This window comes from Mustela putorius, unplaced genomic scaffold, assembly GCF_011764305.1.
Source record: "Mustela putorius furo isolate JIRA1106 unplaced genomic scaffold, ASM1176430v1.1 tig00003836_pilon_pilon_pilon, whole genome shotgun sequence".
Taxonomy (NCBI): Eukaryota; Metazoa; Chordata; class Mammalia; order Carnivora; family Mustelidae; genus Mustela; species Mustela putorius.
Window position 1 is genome coordinate 11763997 of NW_025421989.1, and position 26831 is coordinate 11790827.

General features: G+C 41.2%; 1 protein-coding gene across 1 annotated transcript in view; it reads left to right on the forward strand.

Annotated features, from left to right (window-relative positions):
• Window positions 1-26831, forward strand: part of CA5B (carbonic anhydrase 5B) — a 103073-nt gene that overhangs the window by 16050 nt on the left and 60192 nt on the right. The window contains exon 2 of the mRNA XM_045089319.1: window positions 5661-5798. The gene's annotated coding sequence lies outside the window, so the exon portion shown is untranslated. The remainder of the gene's footprint in view (window positions 1-5660; window positions 5799-26831) is intronic.

Here is a 26831-nt window from a genome sequence, read left to right on the forward strand (position 1 = left end):
CTGTTTACCCAAAGAATACAAAAGTACTGATTTGAAGGGATACATGTGCATCAATATTTCTAGCAGCATTATTAACAATAGCCAAATTATGGAAAAAGCCCATATGTACATCAGCTGATGAATGGATAAAGAAGATGTGGTATATATAGACAATGGAATATTACTCAGCCATAAAAAGGGTTGAAATCTTGGCATTTGCTATGATATGAGTGGAGCTAACATGTATATGCTAAGCGAAATAAGAGAAGACAAGTATCATATGATTTCACTCATACGTGGAATTTAAGAAACAAAACAGATGAACATATGAAAAAAAACCAAAACAGTGGGGCAAACTAGAAAACAGACTCTTAATGATAGAAACCAAATATGGGGAGATGGGGGGGGAGGGTGGGTTAAATTGTTGATGGGGATTAAGGAGGATACTCATGACGAGCACCTGCTATTATATGTAGGTTATGAATCACTAAATTCTGCACCTGAAACTAATATTACACTGTATGTTAACTAACTGAAATTTAAATAAAAACTTGAAAAATACTATCCCAAAGAGTTCAGTCTGATGTTTTATTAAAGTAATAATGGATTGAAACACAAATCGTTAACAAAATGGCTTTGCTTAAAGTATGTAATCCATACTATAGGCTAGAAATCCAAACTGATGAACAAATACATACAACTAGTAGGTGTCTCTTCATCTGTGAAGCCACAAATAAAACCTAAAGACTCAGTCCGATTTCACAATTTTTATTGAGCATCTGCTATGTGTCAAGTATTTGCATAGCAGGCAGCTAAGCTGCTATGAACATTCTTGCCCATGTATTTTCCGTATGTTTTCTTTTTCTTGGGTATTTACCCAGGAGTGAAATTCCTGGTCATAGAGTATACGTATGTTTAGCTACAGTAACTCTTTCCTTATCCTCTCTGGTATTGAACCCTTTGATTCCTTTTGTGCACGGAGCTTACCTCTTTGAAAGGTTTTGAATGCTGTAGTGGCTGTAGGCTTCATCCACTGCATGGGCTTTCAATCCTTTAACATTTACCCAAGATGGGTGGTTCCATTGGCAAGATGTGTAATCTAGAACTAAGTGCATCCTGTTCTGATCGAATAGCTTGAGGCTTTGTTTTGTGACCAGAACTCAACCCCATGCATCACCAGCCAGCTCACACTCTTGAATTTAAGAGAAGCAATGAAAAGGCAGGATATCAGATCAAATTATCCCCAACATCTGAAAGACAACATAAAATCATGCTCCAAGGACAGATGGCTAGCACCTTCCATTTCCGTGCACGGCACTGAGTTTATCGTTCTCGTCTGTGAGCAGGCCTCTCACCACATCCTCAGCATGGTTATCAAGCCTTTTGTGTGTAAATACTGTCTGTGTTGATTCCTGATCAAAGCTGGTCTTGCCTTTTACCTTTGTAGACTTGAAATCCTTAAGCTGGTCTGATACTATGCTCACTTTAAAACCATTTTCTTGCATAGAGGATGGTTTTGGTCAGTCCTAATGTCTGGTACTTTTATGAAATCAGTGTTAATGATAAAGACCAGTGCTATCTAATGGAAGTTTCTGCGATAATGGAACCGCTCTAAGTCTGTGCTGTCTAGCAAGGCAGACAGTAGACAGAGGTCGCTATTGAACCCCTGAAAAGAGCAGCATGCAATGAGAAATTGTATCAAACCATGCTGAGTGCCAATAGTTAATGTCACTTCAATAACCAGAAAACAGAACTATAAATATTCAGGCCAAAACCCTCTGGAAAGCTTAACATCAATCATCATAGGTGTTCTAATAGTTGTTTTCCAAACTCATAAAACAAGGGCTCAACTTTCAAGCCGTGACACTTACACAAGTTTAGAAAGTTACCGAGTTCGTTGCATCCAAGGCTTGCCAATCAGAAGACTGAAAATGAAACCTAATTTCAAGTTTCAAGGTGACATACCTGTTCCACAGTGTTCAACTTGAACAGGTAGTCTCCAGGAGAAAGAAGCCATAACGTTCTTTCAGAGTGGAAAATAAAAGGCAAACAGAGGAAGGGGGGGGGGGAGAAAGAAAAAAGAAAAAACAAACTCTGCCCTCCACTTAAAGCCGCCTTAGCCATTCTGTGACCCGGAATAGAATATCAGAGAAACAAGCGAGCCGCCACCTAGAAGGTTTAATGATTAAACCCCATTATTTGGGTTAATACTTACAGAGAAGCAGCCCATCTCCTGTCAGTTATTTACCAAAATCTGTTTGGAAAACAGATTAGTTGTCCTTTCTGAACTCTACCTCCAGCGGCTGCTTCCTCTGCTGACTCGAGACGGAACCCGCCTCCGCCCCTTCTGTGGTCCCCTGGCTAAGGGCGCCATGGAAAGAACCCGGCCCTCTCTGAATGGTTTCCTCGGCCTCACCTTTCCACCTTTCCCCAGCTAAAATAGCCGGTCCTTGATAAGCTCCCTTCATGTGGAAAACAAACATCACCCCTTTCTATCTCTGGGGAACAAAAGACACCCTTCCAAGAATGGCCTCACCTGACTCTCACCTCCACAGGTAAACATCTGGGGAGCGCTCCCACCTCAAAGGGAATCATTCTGGTCAGCCCTAAGTTCTGGCGGTTGTGTAGATTCAAAGTTAATGGTACAGACCGGTGCTGTCCAGTGGAACATTCTGCGATGATGGAAATGTTCTATATCTGCACTATCCAACTTGGTAGCCGTAGGTGGCCACTGACCACCTGGAATGGGGCTGGGCTGCAGAGAAACTCAATTTTCTATTAATTTAATTTATGTAGAAACATGTGACTAGCAACCACGTTGGTCAGCGCGCCAGAGAACAGTCATTAAGAGCTTCCCGCCATGAACTAGGTTTGCTGGATTCTCTCATCCTCAAAACAGCACCTCCCAGTCGCTGTTGCTGGAATCATCTCAGACGCCAGGGAAACGAGGATCTGGTGTTCGAGGCAGCGGTGGCCATGGGAGGAGGGAGTGGGTGTCACCAGAACCCCGCCTGCGCCGCACTGACCTGCCCTGGGCCTTCACTGGTCAGCCTTGGTCAAAACTGAAAAGGCAACAGGGGCGCCCGGGGGGGTCTGTCAGTTAAGCATCTGCCTTGGGCTCAAGTCATGATCTCAGGGGCCTGGGATGGAGGCCCGCATCTGCTCTCTGCTCAGTGGGGAGTCTGCTTCTCCCTCTCCCTCTGTGCTCTCTCTCTCTCTCAAATTAATAAGTAAAATGTTAAAAACAAACAAACAAACAAACCTGAAATTGCAACAAAGCCTCAGAGATGCTCTCGGGATTACCATAATGAGCGGAAGAGAGTCTCCCCTACCGGACATTCATGGATGTCAGCAGAAGCCGCCCAGGCAGGTTGATGTCAGGGCTTTCCTCTCTACCATGCTGCCCCTTCATGAAGTCAGTGCCCAGATTCCACGTCATTGCTTGAAAACCATGAAAGGAAAAATAAGACTGGGTGACCCTAATGGGTCACCTGATGTTGACCCTGTTAAATACAAAATGTGGATTTTCAAAGCCACCATGAGAGAGAGAGGTAACAGCTACACTCCCGCAGCACTCTGAGAGTCCTGTCATTTCCCCGTCCTGGGCAGGCTGATGATTTACCACAGATGACCCATTTCTGCTTGGTGACTCCACCTGAGAAAGCTTCTCTCTTCTCCCTCACCTTGGTCGCAAGGGCACAGACTCAGGAAAGACTGGATCAGAGGGAGAGGCCGCCAAAAGTTAGGCCCGTCATTCTAGCAATTTCACTATTAGGTGAAATGGAAATCTCCTAGAAGGGAGAGCCCACATAACTTAGTCCTGAAAAGAAAGTCAGTCTAGACGAAGTTACCTGGGGAAATGTTAGACTAGTTTAAGTCAACATGGGAAGGAAAAGCCAGTGGATGGCTAATTATTATTAGTATGGCTAATTATTATTAATAACAAAGCTAATTATTTGCATCAGGGAACAAAGCTATGTTAAAGACGAATCTGATTCAGCCTTCCTTGAGCCTTAAACTTCCCAAAAGTATCAAACATCTTTGTTTCACTCTACTTAGTCATTTATGTGACCAGAATTGAAGACAGTAAAATGCTGAATTGTAGTGTAAGCCATTCATTCGTAAAGAAGAAAATATCTTCCCTTTTGAATTACGATTTCCTGATGTTTGTTGTATCATTTAAAGGCAGAGAAAATAACAATGCAAGTTCTTTATGGAAGGTAACAGAGAAGGTAAAAGAGACAGGTAGAAATCACCTGTAATTCCACCAGCATCAATGACCATTGTTAATGTTTTCTAAATATTTGGGACATATTTTTCTTAGCCTTGGGTCTTTCTCTGTATGTGTGTGTATGTATGTGTGTAAATACATATAGATTTCTTCTTACAAAATAAGTGTAAGTAGAATGGTAGTTTCCAGGGGCTGGGGGATAGGAGAATGGAGGGAATAGGGAGATGAATGGGTACAAACTTGCAAGTTCTGCAGATCTAATGCACAGCATAGTGATTATAGTCAACAATAGTGTATTGTAAACCTCAAAATTGCTAAGAGATTAGGTCTTAATTGTTTTCACCACAAAAGAGAAATAACTATGTGACATAGTAGAGGTTTCAGCTAGTGCTATGGTGGTAATCACACGGCAATATACCAGTGTATCACATCACATTTTACACCTTAAATTTACACACAGTTATATGTCGATTATATCTCAATAAAAAACTGGAACTATACTATTATGAAACTTTCTCACCTCTCCCTTGAACTTCACAGTATATTTTGAATGTGTTTCCACATCATTAAAAATCCCTCTATGATATAATTTTAATGATTGTCTAATTTTACGTTCATTTTATGGGTATATCCCATGCTTTCAAATTTAATATACTTTCTTTTTTTATTACAGTAAAAAATACTGTGATCAATGTTCTGGAGCCTAACAATTCTCTGCTAATTTGTAATAATACCTTTGGTTTAAATTATTAAAATTTTGGGCGCCTGGGTGGCTCAGTGGGTTAAACCTCTGCCTTCAGCTCAGGTCATGACTCCAGGGTCCTGGGATCCAGCCCCACATCGGGCTCTCTGCTCAGTGGAGAGCCTGCTTCCCGCTCTCTCCCTGCCTGCCTCTCTGCCTACTTGTGATCTCTCTCTCTCTCTCTCTGTTAAATAAATAAATAAATAAATATTTTTAAAAAGAAATAATAAATAAATAAATTCTTAACATTTAAATTCTGGGGTTCAATGATATGCAAAAATGTAAGTTTTTGATACATGTTAATTTCCTTTCAAATGTATTCTATCAATGTGCACATCTCCGGCAGCATGGGTATGTTCATCTTCCAGGATCCTGCACCAGACATTACGGTCCTCACAACTCTTTTGGCAGTACAAATGGAACCGCAGTATGTAAATACTGCTTTGATTAGCAATTCTTGGTTTCATGTACAGCGGAACGTTTTACATATTGAGCAGCCATTTGTATTTCTTTCTTGTAAATTGCTTGTTTGCTCCCTTGCCCTTTCTTGTGCCAGAGGGATTTTTCTCAAATCTTTTGTGTTGCACAAAAGATTAGTATCCCTGTTCAATTTGATATGTGATTATACCCTTGTATTTTCCTGGAAAGGAATCCTACTATATTTCATATTATGTGTATCTACTGTAAACCCTTTCTTCTACTTTTTAGCAGTAATACCCAGCTGATGACGACGTTGTTCTCAATGTAGTGGCGCTATCTGAACACACTGATGGGATGATGGAAATAACATGGAGTCTTGTCTTCCTCCTCAACCCTGATGGAAATGCTGCTCTTCTGCTGGATCCTGTGAGTCATTTTAAATATAATGGATCTCTAGTTTACTTAAAAATTCTTTTTATCAGTAATTGATGTTGAGTTTTATCAATTGCCTTTTCAGTACTTGTTAGTATGATCATTGGGTTTTTACCATTTGGTGCATTATACTAATACTAATACATTTCTTTACATTGATCCAATCCTTAGATAAACTCAGTTTGATTATTTTTAACATGCTACTGTAATGATTTTGCTACATTTTTTTCCTCAGATGTTTATACCTATTTTCGTAGGAAAAATAGCATGTGGGCTCCTTTACAGGTGCTAAATCTTAAAGATTCTCTTTTTTGGTCATTATCTCATCTTGAAAATCATACACAAAAATATTTCCAAAATTTTTTGTGTATAGAAATATTCAAAAAGCATAAAATTAAAAGGTATAGGTAAATAATCAGGACCATGCATATTTGGGGCAAGTTCTCTGAAAACTCTGTTTCTTCCATGGTTGAGTTATTTCATATTTAATACTTCTTTCTGAATCCATTTAAATTCCCTACAGTTTCTAAGAAAACCACTTCTTTCATTCAGTTTCCAGTACTCTCGTGATCTTTATTTTTTTTAATTTACATTTATGTATTTATATTTAAATTCAATTAACATATAATGTATGTATCATTGCTTTCAGAGGTAGAGGTCAGTAATTCATCAGTCTTATATAATACCAGTTCTCATTCTATCACATGCCCTCCTTAATGTCCATCACCCAGTTACCCCATCCCCCAACTCATCTCCCCTTCAGCAACCCTCAGTTTGTTTCCCATGCTTAAGAGTACCTTATGGTTTGTTTCCCTCTCTGATTTCATCTTGTTTTACCTGTTCCTCTCTTCCCCTGTGATCCTCTCTCTGTTTTGTTTCTTAAATTTCACATATCAACAAGATCATATGATAATTTTCTTTCTCTGATTGACTTATTTCTGTGTCTACTTGTGATCTCTTTCTCTCTGTCAAGTAAATAAATAAAATCTTTAAAAAAAATAATGTATTCATTAAAAAAGAAGAAATTGGTTGTAAAAGGAAAGAGGAAAAATTTAAATTGAAGGACTAAAGAATTGTGGGGAAAAAACCATAAATTCTATAGGCTGCATTCCCCTAGCACTGGAGTTTTGCAGTTCTCACTGATTAGTAAACTTGATCTTGGCTGGATGTTTTTGCTTATCTTCTAGGGGAGGGGCCTTTTGCTTTGATTCTCAAGTGTATTTGCTCCCGGTGTAATTATACAGCCCTTGCGTGGAGGCCAGGCTAAGTCACCTGCTCTGTTTTGCCCTATGTGGCTTTTGTTCCCTGAGGGCTTTCTTCACATCTTTAGAGGGTGAGAATGAAAATGGCGGCCTCCCAGTCTCCAGCCCCCGAGCTGAGTGCTGGGGGCCCCCACTCCTCAGCGTGACCTCAGAGAAAGGCAGCCCATCACTCCTGTCTCCCAGGTCTCCGTCTGTACTCCGTGCTCATCCGGCCTGTGACCTACTCACGCTGTTCCTCCTGGGGGATGGAGGGGGGCGTCCCCGGTTCTGCCGCTTGCTGGGCCCCAGCCTGGAGTGCAGTCAACCTGACGGAGCCACGGTTCGCAGTTCATGACCACCCCGAGCTGAGAGCCCACTCCTGCAGCCGCCTGCCCCGTTCCGCTGCCTGGGAGTTCTGCCTCACTCGGGCATCCCCAGTCTTCCTGCGACCCCAGAGATCCGGGGACCACACTGTCCCACCTAGGACTCTTCCCCACCTCGCCAGCTGAGCGCCTTTCAGGCAGGGATGTCCCTCACTGGAGTCGACTTCTCAAGTTCTGATTTTGTGTTCTGCTGCTAAATCGCTTTCCAGCAGCCGTCTGATGGGGACTCCCCGCCGCCCGCAGTTTATCTTGCCGTATGTCACCTCAGATTCACTTCTCCACACCTGCCACCTTGCAGAAAGTGGTCGCTTTTCTATTTGTAGGGTTGCCGCTCTTCTTTTCTTAGATCTCTCGTTGAGTTCACAGGCGTTCAGAAGGATTTGGTAGCTGTCTAGCTGAATTCCTGGCTCCAGAAACTCAGGTCTCCTACTCCTCTGCCATCTTGGACCGCTGTGCTCTATCATGAGCTTTATAGACTATTTCCCATCAAATACCTACATCTGTTGCCGTGTTTTATGTATTTTCTAGCAAATACACTTTTTCTCATTTTCCACTAGACTGGCCAGAAGTTTTGCTAATTTTTGTTACTGCTTTGTCAAACATGTTCTTAGATTAATTTTTATTTCTATTCTTTCTGTTTTCTGATTTGACCATTGTGTTTACATTTATTAAGTCCCTCCTCTGTTGTTACACTTGTTTTGTTGTTCTGTTTATAACTCTTGAGTTGACTAATAAGCTCATTTATTTTTAGTCATAGTTAATAATGAAAACATCTGTGGCTGTGAGTTTTCCTCTGACCACTTCTTTGGCCATGTGACATAAGTGTAGATGTACAGTGATCTCATCATTATTCATTTCCAAAATGAAAATTAATTTTTTCTATACCCCAGTAATTACTTAGAAAAAAATGTTTTCTAAATTTCTACGCCCTTTTCAAATTTAACTGAACATATATATATATGTATATCCCATTTTCAGTAGCATTCTTATTAATCTGAAGTACATTGATGCATTTTTAATTTTAGAATTTATAAGGGGAAGTGTGTACAACTTACCCACTGACATCCAAAGATATTTCATTCATAACATCAAATAAGCATCCAACAATATTCTTTTAAAAGGAACCAAAAATGAATACCATGGTGTTAGTGTAAATTTCTTTTTTTATGATAAAGGCATTACAGGTGACTTTCATACCGTTTTAGAGCAGATTTATCATAATATTAAAGAGCTATGAAATATGAAATTTCTTAAGATAATAAGATTTTTATATCAGGATAAAACAAATTTACAGCTATGGGCTAATGTGCTCATATGTTTGGATTTGTTTGACAATAACAACAAAAATTGTCAGATGTGCAGCTCAAAATGTCATGATTCAAAATGTCTTGATTAAAAATGTCAACTTTTATAGGTCCTGTCAGGTGAATATAAAGACAAAAGCTCAAGTGACAAATATGAGACACCATTAAGTTAATAACTTGACTTCAAATCCAAACACACTGCAAGTTACATATTACATAGAAAGTTCTCAAAATAGGGGTGCCCCGGGTGGCTCAGTCATTAAGTGTCTGTCTTCAGCTCAGGTCATAATCCCAGGGTCCTGGGATCGAGCCCCACATCGGGCTCTCTGCTCAGTGGGAAGTCTGCTTCTCCCTCTCCCTCTCTCTGCCTGCCACTCCCCCTGCTTGTGTGCTCTCTCTCTGTCAAATAAATAAAATCTTTTAAAAAAAAGAAAGTACTAAAAATAGATGAATTGTTAAATAGCTTTATGGAGATCTCAATAAAATCATGGGAAACTGAACTGGATACTAGGATTCTTGCCTTTCAACATACTGTCTTTACTTTCTTGTAATTTTTAATATCTTGCACAAATTTAGTATGTACAGGTTTTAAAAAGGGAACTTCCAGAGGGCTCATCTTATGTAATTTGCTTCATCCAATGCTCATTTCATCAGTTCCACATATAGAAAGCCAATAACCTATTAGTAACAATGGTAATGATGACAAAGAAGTTTCGATCATTCTGAATATGTTACTATTTACTTCCAACGTTCAGAGTTTAGAGAACAAAGATAAAAAGTTGAGATTATTGTTGCAATGAGCAATACAGAAGGCACCAAATCTCCAGAGACAGGAAAAAGAAATGGATCTCTCCGTGTTTTTTCATGCTCTACAACACTATTGAAAAGCAGTTTCTCATACATAACTATTGATTTACTGTCCTGGAGGGCAAATTAAATATGAGATCATATGGAAAGAAGACACATGTGATTCTTTTAATTCATGCAGAAGTTCACAGTGCTGTAAAAGCATGTGGGCATGTGTATACTCCATTTACTTGCAATCAAACAAAAAGTAGTAGGGGTCAATGTCCCTTCTGAATTTTGGCCCTGATTATTTCACTTCATTATCACAAATAGAAATTTACTAAATCTATAGCCTCTAAATCTACTACAGTATACTGTGAAACCATTTAAATATGACGTTACTCTGGGGTGCCTGAGTGGCTTAGTTGGTTAGGCATCCAACTCTTGATCTCAGCTCAGGTCTTGATCTCAGGGTCATGAGTTCAAGCCCTGCACTGTGCTCCATGCTGAGCATGGCACCTACTTAAAAAGGAAATACATAAAAATAAAATAAAATATGATGTAGTCTGAACATTTTTTAAAGATTTATTTATTTGAGGGAGGGAGAGTATGTAAGCACAGGGGGAGGGGCAGAAGGAGAGAATCTTCAAGCCGACTCCCCACTGAGCATGGAGCCTATCAGGGGCCCCAATCCTATGACCCATGAGATCATAGCCCAAGCCAAAACCAAAAGTTGGAAGCTCAACTGACTGAGCCACTGAGTGCCCCTTGTACATTTTACTGGTTTTGGGGAAATGTATCTGGCTGTGACACATTAAAAGAAATCAAATAAAACCTTCAACCACTGAATATGGAAAACTTTTATAAGATAAAAACCCTACACTTTTTTTTTAAGATTTTATTTATTTATTTGACAGACAGAGATTACAAGTAGGCAGAGAAGCATTCAGAGAGAGGAGGAAGCAGGCTCCCCGCTGAGCAGAGAGCCCGATGCGGGGCTCGATCCCAGGACCCTGGGATCATGACCTGAGCCGAAATCAGAGGCTTTAACCCACTGAGCCACCCAGGCGCCCCAACCCTACACTTTTTTTAAAAGATTTTATTTATATATTTGTCAGAGAGAGAGAGAGAGCACAAGCAGGGGGAGCAGCAGGCAGAGGAGGCAGAGGGAGAAGCAGGCTCCCCCCAGACCACAGAGCAAGAAGCCCGATGCAGGACTTGATCCCAGGACCCGAAGGCAGCCGCTTAACTGACTGAGCCATCCAGGCGTCCCAAAACTGTTAAAACTAGCATCTCAACTATATTTAGGACCACTCACTAATTTTCTACAACAGATATTGTAGACTTTTTAAAAAGATTTTATTTTTAAGTAATCTCTACACGCAACATGAGGCTCGAACTTACAAACCTGAGATCAAGAGTGGCATGCTCTCGGGGCACCTGGGTGGCTCAGTGGGTTAAAGCCTCTGCTCAGGTCATGATCCCGGGGTCCTGGGATCGAGCCCCGCTTTGGGCTCTCTGCTCAGCGGGGAGCAGGGAACCTGCTTCCTCCTCTCTCTCTGCCTGCCTCTCTGCCTACTTGTGATCTCTCTCTGCCAAATAAATAAATGAAATCTTAAAAAAAGAAAAAGAAAAAGAGTTGCATGCTCTTTTGACTGAGCCAGCCGGGTGCCCTGAAGTTGTAGATTTTTAATCAAATATGATCCTTTGTAGTTTAAGTGGAATGAAATTTATTTATCTATAAAATATACAATTTCAAGAGGTTTATAATAATTACTCTAATATTTTCAGAATACTTTGAGAGGTAATAAAGTGATTCTAGGGGCGCCTGGGTGGCTCAGTGGGTTAAACCGCTGCCTTCGGCTCAGGTCATGATCTCAGAGTCCTGGGATCGAGCCCCGCATCTCTGCTCAGCGGTGAGCCCTTCCCCTTCTCTCTGCCTGCCTACTTGTGATCTCGATCTCTCTCTCTCTCTTTCTCTCTCTCTCTCTCTTTCCCTGTGTGTCAGATAAATAAATAAATTTTTTTTTTAAAAAAGTGATTCTACCCTCTTTAAGCTACCATCAGGTTAAGATATGTAGGGGGATAAAAGATTTTTGCTTGTATTCTATAAACCTATTCTATTTTAACTCAGTGGTTGTTGATCAGGGCAATTTTGCCCCCCAGAGAACATCTGGAAACTTCTGGAGACGTTTCTGGTTGTTAAAACTGTGTGGGACAGGGATGGGGACTTCAGTGGCCCTCTGATGGGTCGGTGGAGGCGGGATGTTGCTTATCCTCCTGCAGTGCCCAGGACAGCCCCCCACAACAAAGAGTTATCTGGCCCTAGATGTCAAGAGTGCCAAGGCTGGGGAACTCTGTTTTAACCTAATGGTGCCACTTTCACTGTGCAGATGCTTTTGGGTAATGAGCCACATATCCCTTCCTAGTTTCCCAATATCAGAAACAGCAATTTAGGGTCTATTGGAGAATACTTGGCACTGACACCTTGATAAATTGGGATCATTACTTTTATTGTTCACAAGTACAAATAAATAAGTCATATGTCATATCCTGAGGAAAACCTCCTAGTCGTATGTGTAGTGAATGTCAACCTTGGAGACACGAAAATGTGGAGCGCCCTGTAGGACAGCGAGGCACGAGGCAGCGGAAATGGCTCCCATCTTCCTTGTGGTCCTGGAAGCCACAATCCAAGCCAAACCTCGTTCCAGGGTCCCTGGATAAGCACCGAGGGGCTGGGTAAGCACTCCGCGGCCTTCCTGGCAAAGTTTTCCTTCTTGGGATGTCTTCAGAGACCACACTTGTGAGGTTTCACTTATTTATTTTTTTCTCCCAGCTGTGTTCATTCTCCGAGGGCCTTCTCAGGTTAGCCAGCAGCCGCCTCCACCCCCTCGCTTCTTGTCTCCCATCTGCTCCCCATTTGCAACACCATGGAACAGTGTCGAATTAGTAAACCTGAACGGAATCTCCCGTATCCTTTAGCCCAGGCGTCACTTGCCAAGTGCACACAGTAACTGCGGTCCAGAGAAAAGCGGCATGAAGTCCACGTCGCTGTGAGATCGTTTCCAAAGTCCCCTTCCCCCTTCTCCTGCTTTAGTCACGCTTCTGGAATGCGTGTCCCCTCTCCTTCCTGCCTCAAGAGCCTTCTGGGTGCTGCCCTGGTTTTTCGGGGCCCTGTGGCTGCCAGTCCGACGGGGACGTGGATGGCTCTCGGTCCCAGAACGCTGTGCCTGCCTTCTGTCGTCCTCTTTTTTGGCATTTACAGTGGAGTCATCGCCACACTGAAATCTTCATCGGCACCCTGGGGCCCATGTCAGGGAATCCCAACACCTTGGCCTCTAAGATCTAAACCCCACTTGGCTTTTCAGATGCATCTACACTGATGCTCCCTCCCCCATCCTCCCGACCCCTCCTACCTGTAGGCCCCTGCATGGGGCCTTCTCACCCCCACCTCTGTTGTCTGTGTTTGTCTTCTTAGTTTCTTTAACTTCAACGCTGTGAGTTTTTTACCTTTAAACATCTTAGCCATTGTTCCAGGTCTCTCTTAATTACTCCTTTGAGAAAACTTTCCCTTTTTTTTTTGCTTTTTTTGTAGAGTTTTATGACTGACTTGTCTAATCTTCCAATTTTGTATTCTTTCCTTTTCCTGTATTCTCATAGTATTTAATTCACATTTGCATATGCAGACGTTGCCAACATGACTTACTTTTTTTTTTTTTTTTAAGATTTTATCTATTCATTTGACAGTCAGAGATCACAAGTAGGCAGAGAGGCAGGCAGAGAGAAAAGGGGAAACAGGCTCCCTGCTCAGCAGAGAGCCCATGCAATGCGGGGCTAGATCCCAGGACCCTGAGACCATGACCTGAGCTGAAGGCAGAGGCTTTAACCCACTGAGCCACCCAGGCGCCCCCAACATGATTTACTTTTGTGTCCAACAAAATTGAAACTTCCTGGAGGGCCCAGACTGACTTTGTTTCATTTTTTGGTGTTTCTAATGGCTCATGAATATTTGTTGAATATAATTGAACTAATCCTAATCATAAACTTGATTTCTTTGAAGCCAAAAACATTTTTTTTCTCATTCCTAGATAGAAAAAAGGGGGGAAAAAAAACAGTTTTCAGGATCTGTCATAAAAAAGGCTTTGGAATATTGTTGTCTCCATCCTGATATTTTATGCCCTATTTTAGGATAAGAAAATATTATGAAACTATGATATTCAAAAGGCTCATCAGGTTTTGTAGGTTAATTTTATAGCCATAGCCATGATGAACTTTGACTTATTTTTCACAGGCTAACATCATCTTACTTCAGTGAAAGTGAATCACTACTGCTTAGAAACAAAAATTAGACAAACATTATATTCCTAAAGTGAGAATTTAAAAAACAGTTGCTTTGATGATAAGCTTGTATGCCTTCTTCCCATGAATAAAGACCAGTAAATCATGAGGCTTAGTAGTAAAAGCAAGACTGTACTGAGTCTCCTGATATTTTCTTCTAGAGGTTTAATTATTTACACTGCTTCTTAGATATTACACGGAAATTTTTTCATGGTCTTGGCACATAATGCGTGCTTTTCTAGGCTAAATTCTTGCAGCCATTCACGGAGAAGGATTTTCGGTCTTTGCCTGTTGGGCTGCCTGTTGGGCTGCCTGTTGGAGTTTACCCAGAGGTCTGTAGCCCAGCCCATATGTACTTCCTTTGCCAGCCTTTATAAAGAGGCAGAGGGGGCATCAGCCCATGTACCACCTTGGCTAGAAGCTCTCATTTTCATAACAGAACCTTTAACTGCTCTCCTCCTAGTTGATATACAAAGCGTATGAATTAATATATCAAAGCTTTGGCGCTTAAGTCTTGGCTAGCATCAATGACCTTGTACTCTCCTGTTAGCAGCGGCTCTTTAATGAGAAGTGTTGTTTCTGGAAGGCTGCAAAGACTCTGTTCCTGCAGATCAGAGGTACTGGATAGGTTGTTGCTTGCAGCCACTCACTTGTCCTGTAGTGTTAATCAGTCACAAAATTTTGTCCTTCCTTTCTCCTTCCTTCAGCCTCAAAACTTTCCAGTACGGTTACTCAGGCAGCTACGATGAATGCATCAGAGCTGAAATGCAAGCTGAAACCTTGCCATCCTGGGGAACAATAATCTAAATGCTATCCTGAATTAGGCCGGACCTGAGTACTTTACTTAGTTAAACAGGAAAGTCTGGACATGGTTTAATGCATTGTGCTTTGTGATTGTAGCAGTGATTTACACAAAGGGGAACCCTGTTAATTCCTTATGACACTTAGGTCCCACTTAGCTCACAGCATCATCTTTATGAGAAATCAGGATTTCTCCTAGTACTAAAAATTGAGAAAATTTTACTTCCCTAAATCAATCAAAGAAAAACCCTAGCTTTTATGTTATGAAAACTGGAAACCCTTAAAATGGTTACCATTTTCTCTTTTGATGGACATTCAGAACTTTACAATCAAACCTCTGGCCTGCCTTTAGATTTATTTTTTTAATTAATTAATTAATTAATTATTTTATTTATCTATCTATCTGACACACACAGAGAGAGATCACAAGTAGGCAGAAAGGCAGGCAGAGAGAGAAGGGGAAGCAGGCTTCGTGCTGAGCAGAGAGCCCGATGCGGGGCTCCATCCCAGGGCCCTGAGATCATGACCTGAGCTGAAGTCCGAGGCAAAACACACTGACCTACCCAGGCGCCCCTCTGGCCTGCCTTTAACAAGGACATTTTCTTCTGTGCTCACAAGGGGAAGGTTCAGGAATCTAGCAGCTTGTCTACTTGGCTGCGTTACTTCTTTGTTTTAAGTTCCCCTTTTCTTGATTCCTTCAACTATTTCGTTTATCCAGCATCATCTTTGTTTTCATAAGTTACCTCAAATCATTTGTAGAAGTCAGCTCTTGCTAATTACATGAAAAGTAACTCAGTAACTCAGTCTGTATTTGGTCTCATTTTTTTTTAAAGGATTTTACTTATTTATTTGAGACAGAGAGTGAGTGAGAGAGAGCATGAGAGGGGAGAAGGTCAGAGGAAGAAGCAGACTGGAGAGCTGGGAGCCCCATGTGGGACTCAATCCCGGAACTCCGGGATCATGACCTAAGCTGAAGGCAGTGACCTAACCGAATGAGCCGCCCAGGCGCCCCGGCCTCATTTCTTCTTACTTTTCAAGGCAAGAAATGAATGACATTTGAAACATTTTATGTAAATAAGGCAGAGTTCTTGGGGTCAGAGTGAGCTCAATTTAAGTGTTTTGTTGAAAATTGTTCTTTTCTCTGTGTTCCTTCTAGCTCAACATCGTCAATGTTGCCACCATCTTTAAGGCAGAAAGTGAATGGAGGAATGTGGGAAGGAAAGAGAACTGATGTGTGATCCTAAAATCATTATTGCTGGCATATGAAGAATTATATATAGCAAATCTTGCTACTATGGAGGAAAAAGTGTAGCTCTCTACCTGAGTTAAAAGGATATACATTCAATGAAGATTTATTGAGAGTTTATTGTACAAGGGCCCATAGTAAATACTACTAATACGGCTTCCTATGTTTTTCTGCCCCCAATATTCCTACTAATCAGATCAAGAAGGCCTGTGGTTGCTGTCAAGTGACAAAAATAATACAGTTTAGTAACAAATTTGATGTTTTTTTATTGGAGGGAAAACAATGCATGGATTGGGGAGTACAGTGCCTCACATGCGTCATTCCCCATGGATTTCAGGCAAAAGCGAGTTTCATAGAGCGTTTTAAGGGGCAGCCCAGGAAGAGAGCACAACTGGCAGGAAGCCAAGGACTTCCTTATAAGGCTAGCAGGTCCTATTTTCTAGGGTAAGGTAGGCCCGCTAAAGCAGAGTGGGAGGGCAGTGACTGCTGGTGTATGTTAAGTATTTTTCGGAATCGAAGGCTGACTTAGGGTTTCTAGATGGAAAAAAAAAAATTGGTTATATATAACCCCTTCATTTTTTTTTTAACCTTCTGGACTCAGAGTTGTAAATGGAGGGAGCAAGGCTAGCAGAGTGATTGCAGAGCACAAGGTTAAGGCCAGAGTTTTAATCTAAGCTTGGGGTGAGGTCAGGTCTGGCCCTAGACAGCCAGAGCACCCTGGGTGCCTAGGAATGGTCCTTGGGAGGAGACATCAGGAAATACAGGATTGCTGCTTACTCCGTGCATCTGTCAGCTGAGGAGCTGGAAGGAACAGGTTTTGCAGGTCACGTTATAGAAAGTGAAATGTGGCTAGAAGGAACACAGGTTTAGTGGACATGAAGACTGGCTGGATGGAACAAGGTTCTATGGCCCATCTACCGGGTTTAACCATTGAACGACTATGTATGCTGCCATGACACGAGAGTGCATTTATCTTTTTGAAAATTAGTATTTTCATTTTCTTTGGATAAACATGCAGAAGTGGAATTGCTGGATCACATGGTAGTCCTATTTCTTTCTTTTTTTAATTTTCCGATTGAATATATTTATTTGTCAGAGAGACAGAGAGAGAGAGCCGGCACACAAGTATGGGGAATGTCAGCCAGAGGGAGAAACAGGCTCCCCACTGAGCAAGGAATCCAATGCATGACTTAATTCCAGGACCCTGGGATCATGACCTGAGCTGAAGGTAGATGCTTAACTGACTGAGCCACCCAGGCATCTCATCTATTTCTAATTTTTTTGAGGAATTCTATACTGTTTTCCATAGTGGTTACACCGGCTTACTTTCCCACCAACAGTGCACAAGGGTTCTCTTTTCTCCACATCCTCACCAATACTTGTTATTTCTTGTCTTTTTGATAATAGCCATTTTGACAGGCAGAGGTGATATCTCATTTTGGTTTTGATTTGCAGTTCCCTGATGATAAATGATGTTGAGCATCTTTTCATGTACCTATTGGCCATTTGTATCTCTTTTTTGGAAAAATGTCTATTCAGAACATCCACCCATTTTTAAATCAGATTGTTTGTTTGTTTGTTTGTTTGCAATTGAGTTGTATGAGTTCTTCATATATTCTGGATATTATCTGCTTATCAGATTATGATTTGCACATATTTTCTTCCTTTCAGTAGGTTGACTTTTCATTTTGTTGATGATTTCCTTTGCTGTGCAGAAGTTTTTTAGTTTGATATAGTCCCACTTGTTTATTTTTGCTTTTGTTGCCTTTGCTTCTGAAGTTAGGTTTGGATTTGAAATGTGTGGTGGGAAATTTTAAAGTACATTTTCCGTATATTGTAGAATCTGTACGTACACACATGAACAGGCATTTTATGCATTACATATGATTAAAATGTAATAAAATGGATTCCTGATGTGTCCCTTTATGTTAAACATTAAAAAAAAAAGTCATTGCCAAGACCAATGTCAAGGAGGTTACCTCCTATGTTTTCTTCTAGAAACTTTATGGTTTCAGATCTTAAATTCAAGTCTTTTTTTTTTTTTAAGATTTTATTTATTTATTTGACAGATAGAGATCACAAGTAGGCAGAGAGGCAGGCAGAGAGAGGGGGGAAGCAGGCTCCCTGCTGAGCAGAGAGCCCGATGCGGGGCTCGATCCCAGGACCCTGAGATCATGACCTGAGCCAAAGGCAGAGGCTTCAACCCACTGAGCCACCCAGGCGCCCCTTAAATTCAAGTCTTTAAACCTTTTTGAATTTTTGGCTATGGTGTGAGGCAGTAATCCAGTTTCATTCTTTTGCATGTGTCTGTCCAGTTTCCCCAACAGCACTTATTGAAGAGACTGTCCTTTCCCCATTGTATATTCTTGGCTCCTTTGTCAAAAATTAATTGGCCATATATGTGTATATTTATTTCTGGGCTATCTTGTTCCATTGATTAATGTGTCTATTTTATGTCAACATCGTACTGTTTTCATTATTATAGCTTTTTATTATAATTTAAAATCAGTAAATGTGATGCCTTCAGCTTTGTTTTTCTTTCTCAAGGTTGCATTGGCTGTTTGGGGTTTTTGTGTGATTTTACAAATTTTAGGGTTATTCTATTTCTGTAAAAAATACCATTAGACTTTTGGTAGGGATTGCCTTGAATCTGTGGATTGCTTTGGGTAGTATGGCCACTTTAACAATATTATTTCTTCTAATTCATAAGCATGGAATATTCTATTTATTTGTTGTTGTGTGAAATATTTATTTATTTATTTAAAAGAGTGACAGAGAGGGGCGCCTGGGTGGCTCAGTGGGTTAAAAGAGTGACAGAGAGAGTATATGGGGGAAGAGGTAGAGGAAGAGAGAGAGAGAGAATCCCAAGCAGACTCCACACTGAGCGTGGAGTCTGGCACGAGGCTGGATCTAATGATCCTGAGATTATAACCTGAGCTGAAACAAAGAGTCAGATGCTTAACTGACTGTGGCACTCTCTTTCTATTTGTTTGTGTCTTCTTCATTTCCTTTCATCAGTCATAGTTTTCAGTGTATAGGTCTTTCACTTCCTTGGTTAAAATTATTCCTAGGTATTTTATTCTTTTTAATACAATTATAACTTGTATCAAATTGCTTTTTAAATTTCTCTTTCAGATAGTTCATTATTAGTGTTTAAAAATGCAACAGATTTTTGTATACTGATATTGTATCCTGCAACTTTACTAAATTTATTGACTAGTTTTATCAGTTTGTTGGTAGAGTCTTTAGGATTTTCTATATATAATGTGCTATCCACAGTGATGGTTCTACTTCTTCCTTTCTAATTTTGATGCCTCTTATTTCTTTCGCTTGCCTAGTAGTTCTGCTAGGATCTCCAATACCATGTTGAATTAAAGTGCTGAGAGTGGGCATCCTTGCTGATCTTAGAGGAAAAGCTTTCAGTTTTTCACCATTAAGTATGATGTTAACTGTGGGCTTGTCAAATATGGTTTTTATTATGTTGAGGTATGTTCCTTTTACCCACTTTGTTGCAAGTTGTTTTTTTTTAAGGTTTTATTTATTTATTTATTTGAGAGAGAGAATGATGGAGATAGAGCATGAGAAGGAGAAGGTCAGAGAGAGAAGCAGACTCTCTGCAGAGCAGGGAGCCCAACGCGGGACTCGATCCCTGGTCTCCAGGATCATGACCTGAGCCAAAGGCAGTTGCTTAACTAGCTGAGCCACCCAGGCGCCCTGTTGCAAGTTTTTATCATAAATAAATGCTGAATTTTGTCAAATGCTTTTTCAACTTCAATTGAGATTATCATGCGATTTTTATTCTTCATTTTGTTAATGTGGTGTTTCATGTTGTTGATTTGTGGACGTTGAATCATCCTTGTATCCGTGGAATAAATACCACTTGTTCATGATGTATAATTTCTTAATGTACTTTTAAACTTGGTTTGCTAAATTTTATTGAGAATTTTTGCATCTATGTTCATCAAAAATAATGGCCTGTAATTTTCTTTTCTTGTGGTTTCCTTGTCTGGTTTTGGTATCAAGGTAATGCTACCTTTGGAAAATTAGGTTGGAAGTGTTCCCTCCTCTTCAACATTTTGGAAGAGTTTAAAAAGGATAGATTTTAATTCTTCTTTGAATATTTGATAGAATTCATCAGTGAAGCCTGTACTTGTCTTTTAGGTAGCATTTGTTTACAAGTCACTCTCTTTACTAGTAGTCCATCTGTTCAGTTTTTCTACTTCTTCATCAGTCTTGGAAGATTGGATGTTTCTAGGAATTTATCCATTTATTCTGTTATCCAATTTGTTGATATATAATTGTTCATAGTAGTCTCTTATGATCCTTTGTGTTTCTGTTGTATCAGTTGTAATGTCTCCTCTCATTTCTGATTTTATTTACTTGAGCCCTCTCTCTTCTTTTCTTGGTGAGTCTACCTTGATTGTCAATTTGTTTATCATTTCAATGAACCAGCTCTTAGTAAAAAAATTTTTTAGTGATTCATCAGTCTTATATAATACCCAGTGCTCATTACATCATATGCCCTCCTTAATGTCTATCATTAGGAGCAACCCTCCAGCAAACCTCTAGCAACATTTAGTATGTTTCCTATGATTTAGAGTCACTTTCAGGGAGTGCCTGGGTGGCTCAGTTGGTTAAGCAAATGCCTTCAGCTCAGATCATGATCCTGGAGTTCCGGGATCGGGTCCCTCATTGGGCTCCCTGCTTAACAGGAAGTCTGCTTCTCCCTCTGACTATTTCCCCTCTCATGCTCTCTCTTTCTCACTCTCTCTCTCAAATAAATAAATAAAATTTTTTTTCTTTAAAGATTTTATTTATTTATTTGATAGAGAGATTGAGATCACAAGTAGGCAGAAAGGCAGAGAGAGAAGAGGAAGCAGGCTCCCCGCTGAACAGGGAGCCCAATGCAGGGCTTGATCCCAGGGTCCTGAGATCATGAGATCATGACCTGAAGCTGAAGGCAGAGGCTTAATCCACTGAGCCACCCAGGCACCCCAAATAAATAAAATCTTTAATTTAAAAAAAAAGTCACTTAAGGTTTTTCTCTCTCTCTGATTTTGTCTAATTTTTTCCTCTCTTCCTCTATGATCCTGTATTTTGTTTCTTAAATTCCACATATCAGCAAGATCATATGATAATTATCTTTCTCTGATTGACTTATTTCACTTTGAACAACACCCTCTAGTTGCCTCCATGTCATTGCAAATAACAAGATTTCATTTTTTTTGATGACTGAGTAGTATTCTGTTGTACATATATACCACATCTTCTTTATCCATTCATTTGTCAATGGACATATGGACTTTTTCCATAGTTTGGCTATTGTGGACATTGCTGCTATAAACATTGGGGTTCAGGTGCCCCTTCAGATCACTACATCTGTATCTTTGGGGTAAATACGCAGTAGTACAATTGCTGGGTTGTAGGATAGCTCTGTTTTCAAGGTTTTTTTTGTTTTTTTTTTTTTAAAGATTTTATTTATTTATTTGACAGAGAGAGATCACAAGCAGGTAGAGAGGCAGGCAGAGAGAGAGGAGGAAGCAGGCTCCCTGCTGAGCAGAGAGCCCGATGCGGGGCTCAATCCCAGAACCCTGGGATCATGACCTGAGCCGAAGGCAGCGGCTTAACCCACTGAGCCACCCAGGCGCCCCTATTTTCAAGGTTTTGAGGAATCTCCATACTGCTTTCCAGAGTGGCTGCACCAGCTTGCATTCCCACCAACAGCATAGGAGGGTTCCCCTTTCTCCACATCCTTGCCAACATCTGTCATTTCCTGACTTGTTCATTTTAGCCATTCTGATTGGTGTGAGGTGGTATATTAGAGGTTTTGATTTGTATTTCCCTGATGCCAAGTAATATTGAGCCTTTTCTCATGTGTCTGCTGGCCATTTAGATGTCTTCATTGCAGAAATGTCTGTTCATGTCTTCTGCCTATTTCTTTTTTTAAAAAATATTTTATTTTTTTATTTGACAAAGAGAGAGAGGTCACAAGTAGGCAGAGCAGCAGGCAGAGAAAGGGGGAAGCAGGCTCCCCGCTGAACAGAGAGCCAGATCTCAGAGCCAGGACCCTGAGATCATGACCTGAGCTGAAGGCAGAGGTTTTAACCCACTGAGCCACCCAGGCGCCCCTGCCTGTTTCTTGATTGGATTATTTGTTCTTTGGGTGTTGAGTTTGATAAATTCTTTATAGATTTTGGATACTAGTCCTTTATCTGATGTGTCATTTGCAAAGATCTTCTCCCAGTCTGTTGGTTGTCTTCATTTGCTGAGCAAAAGCTTTTTATCTTGATGAAGTCCCAATAATTCATTTTTACCTTTGTTTCCCTTGCCTTTGGAGACGTGTCTAGCAGGAAGTTGCCATGGTCGAGGTCACAGAGTTTGCTGCCTGGGTAATTTGCTCCAATATACCTTCTTTCTGCCCATCTCTCTCTTCCCTCTTCTTCTGAGAGCCCAATTATTCTAATACTGTTTCACTTTATGGTATCACTTATCTCTCAAATTCTCCCTTTGTGGTCCAGTAGTTGTTTATTTCTCTTTGTCTCAGCTTCTTTATTCTCCATCATTTTATCTTCTCTATCACTAATTCTCTCTTCTGCCTCATGTATCCTAGGTCAGAGCCTTCATTTTTTATTGCATTTCATTAATAACCTTTTTGATTTTGACTTGATTAGATTTTAGTTCTTTCAGTTTTCCTGAAAGGGATTCTCTAGTGTCTTCTATGCTTTTCTCAAGCCCCACTATATTATAAAGATACTATACTCATTATTCTGAACTCTTGTTCCAACATTTTACTTGTCCATACTGATTAGTTCCCTTGGAGTCCGTAACTCCTCTGGTTCTCTTTTTCGAGGTGAGTTTTTCCATCTTCTCATTCTGTCCAGAGAAGAATAGATGATCAAGAGAACCTAATAATAAAATGGCAGCAATGACCCCAGAGAAATAAACACTAAACAAATCAGAAGAGTTCCCACATAGGAAAAAAAATTAAAATTAAAAAAAAAGAACATAATCAGACAGGTGAGCAGAATAGAGCAGTACACTGGATCCTGTGTGTATTTTGGTCCAGTTGTTAGAAAACTTAGATCACAACATTGTAAAGAAAGAAAAACTTATATATGTACAAAAATGAAATTAAATGCAATGAAAAGATAGAATATAATTTTAAAAACAAAAATTAAAAGAGTTTTAAACAAAAGAGTTGATAAAATAAGAAATTGGTTGAGAAAAGGAAGAGAAAAAAATTATAATTGAAAGAATAAAGAATTGTGGGGGGGGATGGAAACCCCATGATTTCTATATGCCATATTCCCCTAGCACTGGAGTTCTGCAATTCTCCTTGATCAGTAAACTTGGTCTTGGCTGGATGTTCTTGCTGATCTTCTGGGGGAGGGGACTGTTGCTTTGATTCTCAAGTGTATTTGCTCCCGGTGGAATTATGCCCTTGCCCCAGGGCTAGGCTAAGTCATCTGCTCTGGTTTGTTCTATGTGGCTTTTGTTTCCTGAACGCCTTCCTCACACCTTTAGAGGATGAAAATGAAAATGGTGGCCTCCCAGTCTCCAGCCCCAGAGCTGAGTGCTGGGGGGGGCAGGGGCACTCCTTAGCGTGGCCTCAGAGAAAGGCAGCCCATCACTCCTGTCTCCCAGATCTCCGTCTGCACTCCATGCTCATCCGGCCTATGACCGAGCATGTCTATCTCAGGCACATGACCCTGTTCCGAGTCTCCAAACCCTGCAGACTCCCGCAGTGTGCTACTGCTGCACTCCTCCCCAGGGAGGAAGGGGGCGTATTCGCTGATTCTGCTGCTTGCTGGGCCCCTGCTTGGAGAGCAGTCCCCCACCTGTGCCACAGTTGTTTATGACAGCCCTGAGCTGAGAGCCCACTCTGGGCTCCCTGATTGCAGCCAGCTTTCCAGCTCCAGTGCCTGGGAGCTCTGCCACACTCAGGCTCCCCCAGTCTTCCTGTGACACCGGGGATCCTTAGAGCACACTGTCCCTGCTTAGCCACAGGAGCGCCTCTCAGGCCAGGATGTCCCTACTTACTGGACTTCTAAAAGTTCTAATCTTGTGCTCCACTGCTATATCATTTTCTGGTGCTGGCTTATGGAGCGCCTCCCCCCCCCCCCCCCGCCGCCTTTCCCCGCAGTTTATCTTCCCGCGTATCACTTTGAATTTACTTCTCCACACCTCCTACCCTGCAGAAAGTGGCTGCTTTTCTGTTTGTAGAGTCGCAGTGATTCTTAGATCTCCGGTTGAGTTCATAGGTATTCAGAATGATTTGATAGCTATCTAGCTGAATTTCTGGAACCAGTTGAAACTAAGGTCTTCTACGCCTTTCCTATGTTGGACTAATCTCCCAAAGCAGCTCTTAGTTTTATTGATCCTTTCTGTTGTCTTAATAGTCTCCATTTCATTTATTTATTCTCTTATCTTTGTATTTCTTTCATCCTTTTAAATTTGGACTTCATTTGTTCTTTTTCTAGTTCTTTGAGGTATAAAGTTGGATTGTTTGAGATTTTTCTTATTTTTTGATGTAGATATTTATCACTATGAATGCCTGTGTTAGAACTACTTTTACTGCATCCCATAAAATTTTGGTGTGTTGTGTTTCTATTCCCATTTGTCTCAAAGTGGGTTTTTTTAAAATTTCTTCATTGACCTGTTCATTGGTTGTTCTCTCCTGAAATTCTTTTTTTAAAAAAATATTTTATTTATTTATTAGGCAGAGACAGAGAGAGCACAAGCAAGGGAAAGTGGCAGGCAGAGGGAGAGGGAGAAGCAGGCTGCCCACTGAGCAGGGAGCCTGATGTGGGACTCAATCCCAGGACTTGAGATCATGACCAAGCCAAAGGAAGACACTTAACCAACTGAGCCACTCAGGCATCCCTCTCTCCTGAAATTCTTAGCAGCAGGCAGGTAAGAGGCATAACTATGACAGCACAGGGGTCTGGTCATGGACAACAACTGCCTGTGGCCCCAGCAAGAAAGGTATTGTTGTGCTGGAAGTAGTGTGGGCTAGGAGAGAGGGACATGACTCAAGACAGGGCATGGTCAGAAGATGAGAGGGATGGGCCCTGCAGGACAGGTAGGTAGAACAAAGAGTGAGTTATCTTTCCTCCACGATTCCATTTTCTCTCAAATTTCTGGTGTCTTCCACAGTTCTTTATATTAACGCACAAATCTGTTTACTCCCAGAGTCCTTTTGTTCTCCCACAAATCTGTTTAATCCCATTAGCTTTTGTGCTCTCCCACAATCCATCAGTGCTTTCCCCGAATCCATCACGCTCTCCCACAACCCTTTCTGCTTTCCCACAATCCTCCTGCTTCCCCTCCAGTTCTCGGTGCTTTCCCACAGTCCTCCATTTTCTCCTACAATTCCTCATGCTTTTCACAATGCCACCTTTCTCCCACAATCCTCTTCTCTCCCATAGTCCTCCTGTGCTCCTACAATTCCTCATGCTTTCTCACAATGCTACCTCTCTCCTATAATCCTCTGTAGTTTCCCACAATCCTCTCTTTCTCCTACAGTCCTATGGTGATTCCCCACAATGATACCTCTCTCCCATAATCCTTTGTTGTCTCTTATAATCCTCCTCCTCCATGTTCTCCTACAATTCTCCTCTCCCACAATTCCCCATGCATTCCCACAATGCTGCCTCTCCTCCACAATCAACCAGTGATTTTCCACAATCCTCTCTGCTTTCCTACAATTTTTTAGTGATTCCCCACAATGCTGCCTCTCTCCCATAATCCTCTGTGGTACCCCCAATACTCCATGTTCTCCCACAATCCTCTGTGCTTCTCCATAATCCTCTATACTCTCCCGCCATCCTCCAATGATTCCCCACAATCCTACCTCTCTCCCATAATCCTCTGTGTTTTTCCATAACCCTCTGTGTTTTCCCGCAATTCCTCTCTTCTCCCACAATCCTCCACGTTTTCCCACAATGCTACCTCTCCTCCACAGTCCTCTGTGGTCTCCCATAATTTTCCAATGATTTCCCTCAGTTTTCTGTGCTTTCCTACAATCTTATGTTCTCTCCCATGATCTTTTAGTGATTCCCCACAGTGGTACCTCTTTCCTATAATCCTCTGTGGTCTCCCACAATCCTCTGTACTCTTCTACAATTCTCCAGCAATTTCTCATAATGTTACCACTCTCCCATAATTCTTTGTGCTTCCCAAAATCCTCCAGGCTCTCCGACAATTTTGTTTTCTCCTGTTATTCTCTCCGTGTTCTACCACAATGGTGTCTTTCATCAAAGTCCATTTCCTCTCCTACCATTTCTGATGTTTTTCTACAATAGTCCTTCTTTACAATTCTCCTGTGGTTTCTAATAATCCTCTGTGCTTTCCCACAATCTACCTGCTCCTCCACAGTTCTCTATACTTTTCTACAATGCTCTCTTTCTTCTTCAGTCCTTTGCAGTTTCTCACACTTTTCTGTACCTTCCCAGTTTTCCTGCTCTCTCACAATTATCCATGCTTTCTCAGAATGCTTCCTCCCAACAATCCTCCATGTTTTCCCATAATCCTTTTGCTCTTCCACAATCCTCCTGCTCTCTCACAGTTTCTAATGCTTTCCCGTAATGCCACCTCTCTACCACAATCCTGTTTTCTCCCATAATCTTCCAAGTTCTCCCACAGTCCTGTGTTTTCACAAAATGCTTCCTTTTTCCTGTAATCCTCTCCGCTCTCCCACAATCCTCCATGTTTTCCCACAGTCTGGTGCCCTCCCTCATCCTCTGTGGTCTCCTCAAATGCTCTATGCTCTCCCATAATCCTTTGTACTTGCCTTCTGTTTTCTCCCACATTTTTTCTACTTTCCCAGAATAGTCTGTATTCTCCCACAGCCCTTCATTATTTCCCACAAGTCTCTATTATTCCACAATTGCAGGTCTCTTCTACAGTGCCCTCTGATGGGTAGGTAA